Raw genomic sequence first — 17866 nt, 5'->3', positions numbered from 1 at the left:
CAGTCTTGCGGGCAGGCCTATGAAGCAGTACACCCTAGAACAACAGTGACCCTGTCACTGAGATCACAGGGCCCTTGAGAAGGGCCAGCTCTTGGGCGGTGCAACCGGTGTGACCGCACCAGGTGCTGACTTTAGGTGGAGGCATCATTTTTGCAAGTATATTATGGTTTTAAAAGCACTTGCTGCCTCCTTCCTAGCCTCCAGTAATTTTCGGTAACAATAAAAATGTCATGATGACTCTGATGATTAATGTTCTTCCTAGAGAGAGATCAGAATTTTGTCTAATGGAAGATTTGACTCATGGAAAGGTAGCTCAGAGGGTTAATGTACCTGCTGCAAAGAACATGTACCATGCAGATCACAAAGTGCACATAATGTAAATAGGCCAGTGGGCTACTGCTTTTGTCAGAGAGATCCTTTTGTTACTTGCAGTTTATAAGTTAAAATCCTAACATAGAACAGTGAGCTATTAACTGTCATCTACTCCGCAGAAACACAAGTCACATTTTTTATTAACTTTTGATACGTTTCAGCTACAAACAATTTATTAGTTTAAATGGTCAGATCATGCTGCAGATCTTGCATTATGAGTCAAATATGGCAGAGCCAATATTATTTAGAAAACATTTGCAAACTAGGATTTTTAGCCATTCATGTTTGAACTGCTGATTTGGAAAAGGTAGAAGTGCTGATGACAGAAACTCCATGGCTCGGAGAGAAATGGCTTGTGCTTCCACATTTTATCGTATTTGGGGACATTCTGTGATTAGAAGCATATCCCACTTTGTGAATAAAGTTTACTGTCAATAACACATTATAACCTTAAATAATCATGTGTATCCATTGGTTGATAAAACTGGGCAGTGAAACCAAACAAATACAAACAATTGGGATGTTTGCGCATTCTGGCCACGCCTCTGGCTCTGCCCACTGATCCAATCCTTGGGTTATTCCCGCCCTCTGATTCTCTGCCCACAGTTCCCCTACTTTTTTTCCCCCACTTCGACCACTGATATATTGTGTTGCTGGATAGTGGGAACACCACACCAGTAAAAAGTACCATACATATGATATTATAAATTCCAATAAACTGTTGACTAGCAGGTAGCCCACTGCACAACCTGATTAATGAGTCATTATCACACTGTTGTTAACATGCACATTTTGTAAATATAGGACCTACATTTACAAACCTCTAAAGATTCTGTATGGTCCCGTTATTTGCCAACTGTGTCCACTGGCGGACTCGGAGCGGAGGAGGTCCATGTGGTAAGTCGTGAGGGGGTGACACCATGAGTTACCCGCACCGGGTGACACCAACCCTAGTGACGCCACTGCCTGTCAGACTCAGACAGAGGCGAAGTTCTTTGGTGTGAGGACATGTGAAGACTGCCCTTAGCCTGTGCAGGTAAAAAAGGTTTCTTTGCCTTTGCACGATTTCTCAGTATTCACGTTACCTGCTGTGACAAGACGTTCGTGCCATGTAAGAGGAAACCTTTCTTCAGCTTGTTAGTGTCAGGCAAAGAGAAGAGCTTTCTTGATCCACCAAACACTAGACAGAAGGAAAAGAGATGTTCCTACGCACCTGCTTGTGTCAGCCTGGAGAAAGGCTTTCTCAGTTAGTGTAGATTCATGGTTTGAAATATATTCTTAGAAGTACAATTAGTTTGAATTAGTTCGATTTACAATGTGGTCGAATTGATTTATTAATGAGAATAGTGAAGGGAGTTCTGATTTTACCCTGTTCCTCGCCCTCTCCTTGCCGTTCATTTTAGTGTTTCTCTTTCTTCAATGTGAAAATTCGCCTAACATGACTTTGCCGGCTGCTCATTTGGTGGACTCCCTTTACCACCCTGTTTACTTGTAATCCTGGCGAGGAACCGCTCCCATCACCGCCTCCCTTCAACACTAGATAGACCCAGCCTTCTTCGTCCATGTTATCAATCACATTGTGTTAATTGTTTAATATCTGCTTTAGCTTCAAACTTTTGCCACACATGCATTTTTTTTTCAATTACATTCAAATTGATTCAGACTAAGGGCTGTCAGGCAGACTAAGGATTTTAGACTACGTTAAGGTCAGGCAGGTAGAGACTGCTTCCTCTGTCTATACCTATGTCAGGCAGGTAGAGACCTCTACCCCTGTCTATGGTAATGTCAGGCATGTGAAGACTTATTCCTCAATCTATGGTAATGTCAGGGGGGCAGACCAACAGTCTGTGCTTAGTGTCCTAGTCTGAGTCATGCAGAGGGTCCACCCTGGTCGGTGTTAGTGCCGGGCCTGCAAAATGACTCTTTCAATCTGTGCCAAAGTCATGCAGGCAGAGAGATTTCACTATCTGTGCTAGTGTCAGGAAAGCACGGCTATTCCCTCAGAGAATGCTTGTGTCAGTTGGAAGGCCCGCAGAGATACTGTCCATAAGTATGCCAACATTCCACCAATAATACACAATCCTAACCCGCATGGGGTCAGCGAACGGCATACTGTCACAGGGTCTTGTAAACAACTCTAGGCAGGGAAGTCACCTATAACTGAGCAGAAAACATGCCTATCCCACTGACTAGGGCACAAGTCCATGCTCTTGGACAATGACAGACTTCAAGGTCACTGCATGGGTCAAAAATCAGTGCCTCCAGCACAGGTAGGCCTTACCCGAGAGCATAAGGTATACTCTGTAATACAGTCCAGAAATACACTGACACTGGAACTTGGAAACACCACTTCCGGAGCAGGATGCCGAAGAGGAAACATGTAGTCCGAGAATAGGAACATAAAGCTCATGTCAACACATTTAGTCAGAAAAGGGACATATAGGCAGGAGGAATACATCAATACTGGTACAGGGGCAGGGTCTTTTAGAGGAGGGGCAGGAAAAAGGACCAGATGGCACATAGACAAAGGAATAGGGACAATTGCTCCAATAATGAATCTTAAATCGTGTTCACCTTCACACAGGGATTTGGCGGAAGATCACAAACCCAATCTCCCCTTGGTGCACCTAGCAAAGATAGGTGGCCATTTAGAGTATGGTAGAGTGGCACAAAATGGTGGTTCATAAGCACTACCAAACTTGTAGGTCACCCTCCACATTGACACATGGGAGCAACGCAGGGCTTGCGCTGACAGAGCCTCAGCTGGTCCACTGGCAGAAACCCTTGTCCTGCCATCCCATTTGATACTTTAACACCAACTTCTAGCGATGTACTCAGTACTTGTTGCCATCAAGCAGACCAATTGACCCCGTAATATCTAAGAGTCAAATAGACGGTCACTTGGTAAGTCCGTGTTAGTGTGAGATAGGTAGTGACTTCATCATTCTCTATTAATATCAAGAAGACAGGGAATCCTCATGTCTATGGTGGTGTCAGCCACTAAGAGTGACTCTGTTAGTCTACCTTAGTGCCAAAGAAGTCGGCCATCTCCCCCAGTTTGGGTGATCATCAGGCTAGTGCCTCAATAAGTCTATGTTTATGGCTTTAAAAAATTGGATTATTATTTGGGGTGTGGGAGAGTGGACTATCCACCTCAAGAAAGGATCACAACCCCTGTCAGGGGGAACCCTCAAAGTCGCTGCATTAACCTGAGCTCAACCACCTGGTATCTATGGCAAAGAGCAGAAAAGCTTAATTTATGGAAATGGCCAAAGTATTTGTTCAGTACCAAAACAGTAAGAAAGCCGTAATGCCACACAATAAAAAATCTCAAACTGAATTGGAACAATAGAGTCAAATCTAATAAACAAAATGACATTAAAAGGACAAAAATCCAATAAGGGAAACCCGTGATATGCATTTAATTTTCTTTAACTAGGATTGGTGCCAAGAAGCATGCAGTGCAAATGATAGTCAGTGGTCGCAGTAGTCCAGAACCTAGGTGCAATTTGACACTGATCACAATGGATGGAGCGCAGGTCAGATACACCAACCTGCTTCACCCTGATCAAACATTTTACATTCTAACGTTATTCCTTTAAATCCCAATCCACCGCAGGAATACATTATTAAAGCCCTGCAGGACCACAGGGGATGCACGTAGAGACTCACAGAGTGTCAGGCAAAGGGCACCACAGATCCAGTCCAGGTCCAGTTGTCACTGATCAACTAAGCAGTTGTACGGAAGGCCTCTTATAGCTTGTTGTATCCCTGTAGCTTGAACAGGAAGTCAGCATTATGACTCTTGGAGTTAATTTCTTTATCCTGGGTACAAGACAGAGCAGGTCTAGTCCTGCAGGTCCTGGAGTGTTCTGAAGTGAGTTCCTGGAGGTGCCACATTTATGCCTGACACGGACTAGTGGGTGAGAAAGACTCCTGCGCACTACTTAACCAGTGGGGTAAAAGTTCCCAGGCTCAACCCTATCCACTTTCTGCATTTTTAAGATGGTGGAAGACTTCGGTCCACTAAACCTGGGCTCTGAGGGCTGGGTTATGTGTGGGGAGTGTACTATGGTGCTCTTATTGTCCTCCCACAATCTAACACTAGAATCCAGTTTGGGACAGCCTCTGAACCCCAAATAAACCAAGAGACAGACGTCTTGTAGAACAAAGCATGGTTTTCTAGCAACCAGTAGATGCACAAGAATTGTTTTCACATCCTGTTTCACTTCCTTTCCAGTGTACCCCCATTGATATATGTAAAAACACAGAAACAGGAGTCTGGTAAGACAAAGCAGGTCTTTCAGCAACCAGACAGTGATACACAAGAATTGTTTTGCCATCCTGTTTCCCTTCCTTTCAAGTGTGCCCCAGTGCTATATGCAGGGCCACTGGAATTATGCGATTCTGCGACCACTGCGTTTTTCACATATTTATCAATTAGCAACTTTAGCCACACAATCAAACATTTGTTACATAATCTGTATATTTTACCCCAAAATATTTTTTTTAGGTCAAATGGATCAAAAGTTATTAAAAACACAGTGAATCAGGTTCTTGAACACGGGTAGGCCTTTCGCAAAGGTTGACTTCTCATCTTTCAAATTGCTTATTGCTATATCCAGGTATTAACTTAGTGCTAATAAGGTGTAAAAATCACATATAATGAAGTAATGCTAAACCAAAAGGTACTCCAGTACACCACATAGTTTGCATTTTCTTGCTGCATTATTGAGTCAACCCTTCCGCATAATTTGTTCCTCCTCTACCGCATAAATCCGCTGGCCCTGGTTATATGTTAAAACCAAGAGACCTGTCAAGCAATAGTTGACTATAGAGCAGGATTTGACACTGTTATGTCAAAATGGATGCTCACCGCCACGATCCTGCAGAATCTGTGAGGTTCAGAGGTGTCCTCTCTGCCCATTTAGGCCAGCGTATTTTTTATCTTGAGAGTCACTTCACACCTTTTTCACACCTTTTCAATTGCTAATTACTGGCTGGTAGAAATGAGACAGCAAATGCAAATCTAGTCTCCAGGTACTTGGTAAAGGCAACTTTAAATAAATATATAACACACATACATGTATATGTGTACTTGTGTATATATATGTATATATGTCTATATATATATATATTTGTATATGTTCACTGAAAAAACAAAGGTTAAAGGGACATTATAATTAGGAAATAGAATTAAAAATACCTTTGAAATTCACTAAAAAGCCAAAGGTTACATGAATGTTATAGTTAGGGTCCGATTTTACACACACAGAACCATAGAAGTTCAGCAGATATAGTTAGAGTTATCTCAAGTAACTACAGCTTGCACCCCTGCTGTGTACAATTTTCTCATCAATAATTTGACAACATATGTTGCACTGATATTATCAATGATTTTATAGAAGATGTCATAAGTGATTTAATATGGGTAGTAATTAGCAGTGCATAGCAAGGGCATGAGGTATAAGTCACCCAAGGCGCACGTTATAGATACTTGATATAACTATAACTACTGAATGTCTACGGTTTTACATGTGTAAAATCTGAATCTAACTATAAGGTCCCTGCCACCTTTGGTTTTTTAGAGGATGTTTAAGGGTTTTTAAAATTCTATTTCAGAACTATAACGTCCTTCTAACTTTTGCTTTTTTCAGTGAATTTCTAGTTTTTTTAACATAAAGTAATATTTCATTGCCATACGTTAATCCAAACTTATTAGAAAGTCCAGGCCCTGGGTGATGGGGTCCCCGGAGTCAAAATCGGCCTGGGGAGGTGGCACACGCAGCTCTCTTTCACCTTTTCTAATAGCCGGGGGATGGGGTACCTAAGGCTGAAATTGGCCAGGGGAGGAGGCCACGTGAGCCCCCATCCCTCAGATACATACTAATGTTCTCCCTTTGACCTAGCTCCCGGGGTGGGGCGCTAACAAAAACAAGCACAGAAAACTGTACTTGTTCTACATTTTGCTGCCGATCCATAGCAAATTTGCCGCAAAATAAAAAAAATATATGTTTTGGCCCCTGGCCTGTGGGACCCAACCACCAGGCCTAGGGGGTCTCACGGAGGATTTGTGTCCCTAGATAAACATAAATATTTTTTCTTTAATAACTCCAAAGCTACTGAACAGATTTACACCAAATTACAACAACCATTTTCAATGCAATAGGTCTCGCGTTTGCGAGAGTTTAGGCTATTGGCATTGTAAATGACCATGCCTTTTTCTTTATCTGTTTTTCTAAATAACACATAAATAAAAGGCATTGGGGCATATTCTCAAGGAGCTATCGCTGAGTTATCGGCACTTTAGCGCAGCCAAAGTCACGATAAGTTTACCGCCCCATTCACAAGCGGGTGCTAACAGCCCATATCACCAGTTTTCCGTCGATAGCATCCTCAAAAAACATTGCAACGGATGACCCCGGCAACTATTGCTAATGAGATGCAGAGTAGGCGTTCCCGAGCAAAAAGTCACAACAACACCACTCCACAACATTCTCAATGACCAGCCAGTTCGGCAATAAGTTTACAAAACATGCGATAAGGCGCGTTAGCAGCAGGAAACTAACACCTGCTCAGACCTGGTATAAAGTCGGACGACAACCGGCAGCAGCCAAGGGAGCACAGCCCATGGCCAAACATGAAGAACAACAGAGGCCCCCGTGCAACTGTACATGCAGCCCAGAGCCCCAATAGGGTAACAACACCCGCCGACACCCCCCCTGGACCCCCTCACCCACCCCCCTCCGTACAAGGAGAATGCACATCAACTCCACGAAACCATGAACCAAACAAATCGCCTGAAGTCGCACAATCACAACACCTAACATACAGGTGTGGCCAGAAAAATGGAAATCATACATACATATCATGTAATCTAAATAAAACGTTTATTGCAGAATAAACAAAAAACAACAATCTTGAAGAGGCACGGCGGGTCTTCTCTGGGCATTCTGTGAGTCACAGCCTGCATGACAAAAATATAGATAAGAGGTGTGTCATGCGCCCATCAAAGGACAGACAAAGAGAGGGAGAAAAAGAGAGGGGGAGAGAAGGAGAGGGAGAGAGAAAGAGAGGGAGAGGGAGAGAGAGAAAGAGAGGGAGAGAGGGAGTGAGAAAGAGAGGGAGAGAGAGTGCCAATACTGCAGACACAGGCCTCACTGCTCACCTGCAGCCACTGGTGTGTCTCCAACCACATGCCGGTACACACTGCAGTCCCCCAGGTCCCTCATCTGAAACAGTTGCCAGAGACATGAATAGCAGAGTCCATACAGTAGCACACGCCATCAGCGCTTGCCCGCCCCTGCGCACACAGGCCGATGCAGCCCAGTCCCTCCCGCCGCCCAGTGGTGATTGCCCGCCCCTGCGCAACCAGGCTTCACTGCTCACCTTCCGCCACCGGCGTGTCTCCAACAGGGCCCACCACGTGCCAGTGGGAGCCCCAAGCCCACGACCATGGCACCCTCCACATCATGCAGCCCCGCACTGCTGGCCACCAGGTCACACACTTTATTCTGGGTCTTGATATCAGTTCACTGGGCCTCATTGCTGGCTGCTCACCCGCTCAGCCCTCGAGGTGCCACTAACTCTGTGAACCGCGAAGCAACACCACGTGGCGGTAGGCCCGCACTGCCCACTGGCTCAGGCCTACACTGCGGTCCAGCAGGGCTCACAATAATGCCACCATTCCGGACCGCCTGGACGACGCATCATCACAGGCTGCACACCCGCTCAGCACTTAAGGTGCCCCTACCTCAGTGCACCAAAAGACACCGTCCCGCGGCGGTGTGCCTGTACCTGCCGCAGTGTATCCGGTGCCACCAAGTCTGTGCCCCGCAAGACATGGACCCTTTATGATTGAGTCCCGTGGTGCGGACGCCATCATGTCACCCCCCGGCACCGGGCAATGGGCTGTGCCCGGGCCCTAGGCCCTCAGGTATAAATGATAACCACACGGAGACACCCAGTTGCAGAGTGGAAATGGTGTCCAACACGTGCGCCAAGCCCTTTTTATTGGCAGGGTCACATGTCCTGTGACGCCTGTGCTGGATGGGTGTGGTGTGGGTGTAAACCAGCCGTGAGGGATTGGCTGTGGCATGCTGACAACTAGACCTGTGAGCAGCAGATCCCTACAGGCTAGAACCTAGGACATGTAGCGTTGTCGTCCCCCCCCCCCTGTGAGCGTAAGCGGAAGAGTGTGAACAATGACCACTGGGCGTGGTTCCGTCATGGGCTGGACAAGGAAGTAACTAGTGCGTGTGTCTCCGTTCTAGTATCGGCGCCACCCGGAACGCATTCGGCAATGTGTCACCCTGTGACCCAAGTCCCACAACATGGACGTAAGGGCATGCATCCATACCTCCACACTTGCAAGATCATAGACATGACACATCGGTGTGAAAATGAATGTTTAATGCACATTCAGTGGAGTCTTGCAGCTTGAGCAGTACAGGGCCCAAAAAACCCCACTTTACATTGTTAGCCCGTGGAGGACCAGCAAGAGTCCCTCAGGGAATGACATGTACATCAGAAGAGGAGGAGTTCAGTCCGCTGTCTGATGGCTGTGTCATTGGATGACCAAACAGAATATGGCCGTCCATGTCGAGGTTCAAGGTGAGTGTCACGGAGTGCATCGGGGGACATGGAAGTTGATGCAGAGGGCAGAACCAAGCAGAAACAGGCCATATGACAGAGATGAATGCTACCGCTTCCTTCTCTCCATGAGGGCAGATTCATCCGCATCTTCGTCCTCTGCTGTTTCAGCTTCTCCTGGCACCCCAACACACAGCTTTGGAAGGCCATGTGTTCGTCATGGGGGTCCTGGGAGGCAGCCGTGGTGTATTCTCTGCAGGGGGAGGGTTCCCCTCGTAGCAGCTGGCCTGCCCTGCTCCTGGAAGTGGGCTGCGGAGGCTGTCCACGAGCTGTTGGAGGGCTTCGGAGTCAAAGGTGTCATGGTCCTCTTCGTCATCAGAGAAGAGAGGTTGGGACTGCTCTGCAGGAGGTGTTGAATTTCCCTCTGCAATGAGGAGGGGAGATGCAGTTTAACATTGTGTTCACATGTATGTTGTTTCATTGTACATGTTTACATTCAGACTGCATGACAGTGAACATTGTGGCTGTTTGGTGGGAGCTGCCTATATGATGCGGGACAGTGGACATTCCGACAACATCACGGATGTGTGTTTGTACTTGTACATTGTCAACTCACTTTTCCCTGCTATGTCACATGTGATTGGCCAGTTTCTGCACACAAGTGGCACCAGTTGTGTCCTCTGTTCTGGACGTGTTGCGGATTGTGCACATCGTTGTCAATGTTGATGTGCTCTGCAAGTGGTGTGTGTGTGCCGCATTTTGGGGGAGTCAACCCTGCAGCTCTGATTTGGCTGCCCCTTATCCCTTACATGCGGTGTGCCTCTGACTTCTGTGCTTATACAGTGCTGAGATGTTGCATACTTGGATGCATTGGTCTCTTGGTGGGAGTTGGGGGTCTGGGGCATGGTTTGTCCGCAGCTGTGCTATGCTTAATTGTGCATGTGTGCCATTGTGCCCATCTCCCCCCCCCCCCCCATCACCCCAGTCCCTGGTCGTTACTCACCCTGTTGCTGTTGTGTCCGGTCATGTTGAGCAGTGTCCCGTCCCCCTACTCCTGCCATCGTCTCCTCACTGATGACAGTGGACACCATTTCCTTCATCTTGTCCAGCTCCTCCTGTGGCGCTGGGCTCCCACCTCCAGTCTCCATTGCTGCCTTCCGGTTGTTTGTGAGTTTCTGCTTGGTTTTGCACTTGACATCATTCCAGTGCCTCTTGACCTCTTCTATTGTCGATGGTGTTCTATCACCTCCGCTATCAGGATCCTGTTTTCCTGCGGACTGAACCTTTTCTTCCTACTCTTCATCTCCTTGCCCTTCCCTGACCCCGAGGTCCCAGGCTGGTCCTCCGGGGGGCTTGTGGGGTTCTGGTTGTCCTCTGCACTTGCTCTGGCTGCCTCCATTGTGCTTCGCTATTGTTTGGCTTTTGTATGTGTTTTTTTTCACAACTTTTATAGTGCATTTTCCCGCATGTCGCATGGGGATTGCAGGCCTGTGGCTGGATTTCGCTGATTTTTGTAACGCGATTTGCGTCATCGCCGCTTTTTTTGCGTTGGTGTTTCAGATTTTTGCGGCGTCACGTTGATTTTAACGCATTAATTTGTCCCGTTGTGGTGGGTCTATTGCATGGTGCCGCCGTGTTGTGAATACCACGTTGACACTGTGTTATTTTCCTGTGAAGAGTTGCATTAAGCAACTTTTGCGGTAGTTAGCACATGTTCTCGAAAATATCCCCCAGTGTCATTTACAATGCCAATTGCTCAAACTCTTGTAAATGCAAGACCCATTCAAAGAAGTGTCCGCCATTGTCATGGCTTCTCGGAAAGTGTAAGCACGCATGGCACGGTGCATGTTGCAGGAAAGCATGTCGTGCGTGCAGTAGGAGAAACTCATTAAAGAAAATAGCGCTTACAGACTAAAAGAGACGTACCGTGTAACATCCGAAGTAAAAGGGACAGTCATCATGGGAGGTTACAAACGAACATAAGGCGGTAGTAAGGAGAGATTAACAAGCCTATTAACGAATCAGAAGCCAGCATTTATGAAGGACAATGACACAAGCCAATGAAGCAGCCGCTATTGTCCTGGCTGCTCAGAAAGTGAAAGCATGCATGGGGTGCTGAATGTTGCAGGAAAGCATGTCGTGCCTGCAGTAGGAGAAATTCATTAACGAACATAATGCTTACAGTCTAATAAAGACGTACCATGTAACATCCGAAGTAAAACGGCCAGTCCTCATGGGAGGATACAAAGACAAGGCGGTACTAAGAAGGGTCTAACATGCCTATTAATGAATCAGAAGCAAGCATTTACAAAGGACAATGACACATGCCAATGACAAATATGGGCGGAGAATGGGCTGGGCTTCTATTCCATACTCCAATACAGCATGCCGCAGAGCAGCGCATGCGCTGCCCAGACTCGACCTAAAAGGCACTGTTTCTGGACCAAGATCTAGCTTTGTTCCAAATTTGGTGTAATTCCGTTCAGCGGGTCGCGCTGTAGTGGTGTTCAAAAATCCGTATGGCAAATTGCATGGGGAAAATGCATTTTGGGACCCCTCTTTTCTCAACTCGCTTGACAAATTACCCTCAAACTTTATAAACAGCAGCAGAAGTCAGCAGCAGAGAAGTTTTGAAAATTTTGTGACGATTCGCCAAATGGTGCCAAAGTTAATAGCAAAACAAAAAAAGCTTTTTCTATGGAAACTAGGTCCAACTGCCAGTAGGCACTATATATACATATATTACAATCCGCGTCTCACCTTTATCCACTGATGTGTTTCGATTGAGCAGTCTTTCTCAAAGTGGATGGTTTAAAATAGATAAGTCCCTTTTTCAATTGCTATTTATACTTTTATTCCCATATTTAATTGAAAAGCATTATGGGAGCTGTGGTCCAATATATTTTACCACAAGAAGTCAGAAGTTGGGAGTGTGCCATTCATATCGCAACCAATTATACAGGTTAAGGGACTTTCACTTCAGAAGACTAGATTCATTCAACTTAATGTCCAAAACATTTGGCTCTTCCTGTAAGCTCAGTGCTCATATCATAAACAGCTCGTTTACACAGAATGACTTCAGATTTTTACATTGCTTATTTTCTTCTAAGTCACATTTGTTTTCTCGTCATTCTAGGCAATGGAAACCTCTAACTCTTTCAACGGAGCGATTGTGAGTTATAGTCCGAAAAACAATTGTAAAACAGCTGCGGCCCATGCAGGTAAGAGCGGTGGGGCGGATGATGATGGGAAAATTAAATTAATAATTAAATTTCCCTCGTCATCGTCTGTCGAAATTACCCCCACCTTGCCCCACCACCCACCGCTTTAACCTGCAGTGGCTGCGGCTGTTGTAAAAACTCCGCAGGGACACCAATGAGATATATTATGAGATATATTATCCATGGACATGCTCACCAATGCCATTAAGTAAGAACAACTCTGAAATTCACAGCCCCAGATTAAGTAAAGGCGTCTTGAAGTCCATACTTTCCAAGCTGTCCTAGTCCTCAAATGTATAGTACTTATGGAAAGATTAGTATCTCTTCACCATCCCCAGCTGAATAAAGAGCTTTAAACTTTTCTGGTGCCGGGCGCTATCGCCATTATTCAAACATCAAGTTGGTTATCACAAGGCGGCGCACTCTAACTGCTGGTGTTTGGGGTTGACCATTACCTCAACAATGAATTGCAAGCAAAATATATAATAAATAAATAAATACACAAACACACACACCCCCACACACACACTGGATTTTTAATAACTACTATTACAAATAAGTAATACTCCTGAGTACCGAAATATCATTTGTAAGAGTTCCAATTCTTCCAATATTTTCTTTTATTTTCTTGTTCTTGTCTTCTCATTTTGTTTAAATATCTGTATTGGTATTTACTGTTTTTGAACATGACTGTCATCATGGTTACATACAAAATTTCCAAACGTATATATCATACTCACAGTACACATATATAAAATAATAGAACACATTACTTCAGGTCGTTGTTACTGACGAACTATTCTCGAGGGTAGTGATTTGCGTCATTTGTGAGTATGCGTTCAGGGGTCCCTGTGTGCCATTGCTCTCATTCTTCCTACTTCATGGTATAGAAATTATAATCATTTCTATGCACATCTTACTAATGATACATCTGGCCTGAATTGTTATGACAGGATCCTAAGTATATATACGTCATGAACATACAAAATCTGTCCTTCGGGTCCCAATCAGCACTGCGCTGCAGGAGAAGAGGAATTATATGATGACAGAATGGAAAAGGAAGTCATTAGTGAATACCAACAGGACATGTTTTCTAAAACTATACAAACTAAACTGAAAGTTATAATATAAGAAGACAAATTTGCCATCTATGGAATACAGTGAAAATCAGTCTCGCTTGACAGGGTGCGAGGGTACATTATCGATTCATTGCCACATAATAAATGGGAACAATGCGCATAACTAAGCATAGTTACCAGCCAGCAAAGGGAACCTCTACGTCTAGAGAAACAAATGGGGTGCGTGTGTCTACCCACAACGGAGCTGGGGGCGCGAGAAATGTCTAGTCTGTACATTCTAAAGCATGTCTCCTCGTCTTGACTGAGTAGTGAGGCATTAACATATTGGTCACGAATCAGCAGTTAGGGTATTATCTGCGTCTATTTTGTTGCCGATGCCTAGTGCAGTGAGTAGTGTGTCCCAGCCTTGCGCAATAGGATATTTGCGGAGCCCCGCTGTCTCCTCTCTGTGGAGTGCCGTGCTTTCTGCTTGAGCCCATATTAGAAATGAAGGCTTCCAGCTAATTATCTCTGGGGGATCTGTGTTTTTCTATTTCTTGATTATTAGACGTTTTGCAGTAATTAGACCTAAATCTCGGAATCTCGAGGTGACCTTGTTTTTTTTAGATCTAGCAAATAGCCCTAGAAGGCAGACTTCCCATGACAATGGCAGTGTTGTGTCTGTGCAAGAAGCTAGGGCCGTGACTATCTCTTGCCAGTAATGTTGAAGGGAGGCGCAGGCCCACAGCATATGAAGCAGGTCTGCATCTGGATGTTGACAGCGCGGACACACGGAGGCGGCGGTGCAGAAATATCGGTTTATCATGTCAGAAGAGGGCTAGGCCCTCTGTATGATGTACTTTTGAATGAGCTTGAACCTAGAGTTTCTGGGTATGTTTCTAGCCCCCGCCAGTATGACGTCCCATTCCTTATCGGTCCAGGGACGACCTCTATCTGTTTCCCATCTGATTCAGAGGCGTTGCATCGGCTTCAAAGTATGTGCAAGCAGCGCCTCTACCAGCCAATGCACCACGTGCGATCCCGCCCCATGACATGCAGGTATTGTAATACTAAGTGTGTTGGTGGCTCAGCTGTTCGATCCCCCCTGGCAGTCAACAAAGCCTTCAGAAGGGAGGTGTGTAGAAGGAATTGTCCAGCCGGCAATTCAGTCTCTTCGACTAATGTCTCAAATGTGAGTAACGCACCGTCTCTATATAGGTCGCCCAATGTGTTCAATTCTGCCGCATGCCAAGTCGTTAAGGCTGCCTCCGACGTACCCAGTCTACACCCTGACATCCCCAGCAGTGGTAAAATAGGGGCGTATGGAAGCGTTGTGCGGGTAAGATATAAACACCTTTTGTAGCATTTATAAGCCAATCCTAAATGTAGTTGCGGTGGACGTGGGAGTTTTGCAACGCGATAGAACAGATGGCAGATTTGAGAGTGGGTCCAAGGCTGTTGCATGGTTGCTGTGTCTTCCAGACACCTACCGTCAAGCCATTTCGTCGCCCATTGAAGCTGGGCAGCTAAATAATACAGGTCCATGTTGGGGACGGCTAGTCCACCCTGGCTAGTGGGAGCATACATCTTCCACAGAATGACTCTCGGTCTCCCCCTGTTCCATATTAAGTCCCGAAATAACCGTTCCAGCTCCCGGAAGATCCTAGGTTGGACATAAAGTGGGAGGTTTGAGAAATAATAGAGTAATTTGGGAAGTACGATAATTTTCAGCAGGGTGATACGGCTCATGACGTTCAGTGGGAGCGTTTTCAAAAAAGTGCACTTGGGCTCGTATGGCCGAAATTGCTCTCGACAGATTGCCCTCTAGTAAGTCGTCAGGCGATCGGCACACAAAAATGCCAAGATATCTGAAGGTGGTGGGATACCACGTGAGGAGCGAGCCATTCAGGAATACATCTTCCTCTATTGTGTCGGTGTTAAATGAATAGATCCCTGACTTGGCCCAATTGACCTGGGGTCCTGATTTCTTCTCAAATGTTTTGAATATATCTGCAATGGACGTTGGGATTACAGTAACATCCCGGAGATATAACAACAAATCATCTGCGTATAGGGAAACGGCATGCAGCCCATCCCCCAGCCGTGTACCCCACTCTTCGCCATCTCTGCGGAGCAGCACTGCCAAAGGCTCCATAGCAAGGGAAAACAGCAGCGGAGACAAAGGGCAGCCCTGGCGTGTCCCACGCCTCACTCCAGTGCTGTCCGAGACTAAAGTACCGGTGCGAACCCGGACAGTGGGCCGTTGATACAATAAACGAATCATATTTAAATAATGTTTCCCTAGTTCGTATTTGCCTAACACAGCTGCCAGATAAGGCCATTCCAAAGAATCGAAGGCCTTCTCTAGGTCTAGTACCAGGCAGCTCGATCGGGGCCAACTGCGTGTTGCGTACTGTTGAACTCTAAAAAACCTTTGTATATTAAGAGAGGTGCACCGTGCGGGGACAAAACCATTCTGATCATGGTGTACCAAGGTTTTCACTAAGGGTGAAAGACACCTGGCTAGTAGCGATGCAAAGATCTTGTAGTCCGTGTTGAGGAGCGCAAGCCCACGCTAGTTGATTCCTCTCCTACTGTCCTGTGCGTCTTCCTGCTTGACAGCACTCCCCCAATTTACATTTTGCAACCCGGTCCTGATGATGGTCCTGAATAAATAGGACCGAAACGCCGTCGACCGATCTCACATCGCAACTTATGGCACATACTCCACTCTGGTTCTTCAAATAACAGAATCATCTACAGTCATTATACAAAATCATTTATGTTGAACCATTGAACACTGTATGTAAACCCTTTTGTCACCTTGTTATTTTGCACCTCCCGCTGTATTTTGCACTAGTCACTTGCGCCGTCACTCTCCCTGTCACGAGCACACTGTGCACCAAAGCCCTCTTGGGTTGCCTTCACAATTTATGCTTGCAGTGCTGTTATAACTGTTATGTATAAACTATGTCTTCAAAATATATGATGCCATGGGCACCCTTTTACAAATAATCAGGAGTCTCCCTCTCTGTTTCTTGTAATGTCTTGTACATACTAACTGCATTTGCCGTTCTCAGCGAACCCAGTTGGGATATTGTTGTTTACTTATACTTCATGGTATGGAAGCACCAGAGATTAGGATGGTGGTAACCTAGTGAGCCGAGAGTGACAAGAGCTCCACCTGCTAGCCTGCTGTCAGGAACTCATGTTTGATGCAGCTGCTTGGCTGAGCGTCATTCACAACCTAAACCATTTTAGTGATGGGTCTGGTCAGTAATATCCATGTAGAAAGATTCCTTATTGTCCTTATAGGACAATGTGTTACACTAACAAAATGTATTCCTATAATAAAGGAGATTGGTACCCAAGCATGGTGTATGTTGTCTTTGGGAAAATAGAGATTTATTTGCTGATTCAAATTCAGAACATGCAAACTACCGGGTGCAGGCACTTTATGGTACTTATGATGGGTTTGGGACAAAATTGGGAAAAGTCTACACCATACTCATACCTTCTATGGACCATCATCCCACTCCCTTTTGAAATCTCATGTTGCACCACTCTGCTTCCTATTTTATAGAGACAGGGAGCTGTGCCCTGACCTGTGGTGCCAGTCCACTTAGGAACCACTAGTATCTCCATGGATGTCATTTAGAGGTTCAACCCTTGGTGATCGTCAGGTTTTACTGGCTTTGCACTCCATAGAAGGATTTCAATATTTAACAAGTGTCCTCTTTGAGACAACAAATAGCAAATTTATATGAACATTGTACTTTAAAATTCCTATTTTTACTCCATTTTGTTTCCAAAAAGGTTCTGCGACAGGATGAGAGCTCCTGGTCTTCTATAGAAGAGGTGTGGCTCATTCAGTTTGCTTGCTACAATTCAGGGCAAATATTACTCCCTCCACTGTCAAGCATCATTTCAACACCCTGCCATCGGTGCCATCTAGACCACACATTTATCTGGGTTGTGTAGTTACATTACCCATGCAGCTATTATGGAATTTCAGCAATGTCAATTATTGTTATGCTATTAGTGTTAAACTCATGTGACATCAATTCCTGTAAAGATTCAGGTCAAAGGCCATATGATGTCACTTCCTGTGGTGTCATGAATGTCAAGGGGAGAGTTGAAACTTCCTCTTCCCCCTGGCATTTTGGCAAAGACATTCATGGGTATCTCAAGTGCGGGAGCTACCAGGTGCTGCTGATGAATGCCCATTTTAATCGAGTTCATGAGTTCCGTGAAAGCTTAATTTCAGTGGATTCCGTTCCCTGCGTGAATTACAGCGTTCCTTCCTTCTTGCCTGGACGCCATGGAGTTTGCCAGTTAAAAAAAAAACAATAGGAACAGGCAGGTGGAGAGTATCTGCTACCTTCCGTGCTAGACTGGCTCTTGGTGTTGGAAGAGTCTCCCTCCTGTCAGCAGGAAGAGACCTACTTCCCCCACCCATCCGACCAGTAATCCTACAGCGGCCAGCCTCCATCTCTGTCCAGCAGCGCGAGCAGCCGCTGACCATACGATGTGCAAGTCAATCCTGTAAACCGACCTGGGAACGACAGGCGTGCATGATTAGAGACAGGCCACGATTTACCCATGCCCTCGGACAGGGAAGGA

This window comes from Triturus cristatus, chromosome 4_1, assembly GCF_964204655.1.
Source record: "Triturus cristatus chromosome 4_1, aTriCri1.1, whole genome shotgun sequence".
NCBI classification, from domain to species: Eukaryota; Metazoa; Chordata; class Amphibia; order Caudata; family Salamandridae; genus Triturus; species Triturus cristatus.
Note: the sequence above shows the minus strand (reverse complement) of the source record.